Consider the following 493-nt stretch of genomic DNA (forward strand, 5'->3'; position numbering starts at 1 on the left):
CACACACACACTTACTTTACCCTTATGCAGAGATACGTTTTCACAGTGTGCTTCAAATGCGCCAGTAACTGTAACACTAAAAGTGGACATCTAAATTTAAAAAGCAGATTAAATATAGAAAACTATTTAAGGTTGCTTTAGTAATAATAATAATTGTAATTATATATTAATAATACTTATATATATAACATAATTATTATTGTATAACATTATTATTATTAATATAAAAAATAATTACAACAACTAGACTTTCAATGTAATCCTTCATAATTATCTTTATTATTGTATGTACATTGTTGCATTTGGAAAACCGATACTTGCATTTGCATTTTAGGTTTATCAAAAATGACTACAGACATAACACTTTCCACACATAACATTTCAACACTATTTTAAACAAATGCTGTTCATCAAAGAATCCTGAAAATGCAGTACAATCAACTTCAACATAATAATAATAATAATAATAATAATGATAATAATAATAATAATA

General features: G+C 23.7%; 1 protein-coding gene across 1 annotated transcript in view; it reads right to left on the reverse strand.

The window, feature by feature from the left end:
• LOC107654175 (receptor-type tyrosine-protein phosphatase gamma-like) overlaps positions 1 to 493 on the reverse strand; it is a 270415-nt gene that overhangs the window by 106694 nt on the left and 163228 nt on the right. The gene's annotated exons all lie outside the window — the stretch shown is intronic.

Source organism: Sinocyclocheilus anshuiensis, unplaced genomic scaffold, assembly GCF_001515605.1.
Source record: "Sinocyclocheilus anshuiensis isolate Anshui unplaced genomic scaffold, SAMN03320099.WGS_v1.1 scaffold463, whole genome shotgun sequence".
Classification (NCBI taxonomy): domain Eukaryota; kingdom Metazoa; phylum Chordata; class Actinopteri; order Cypriniformes; family Cyprinidae; genus Sinocyclocheilus; species Sinocyclocheilus anshuiensis.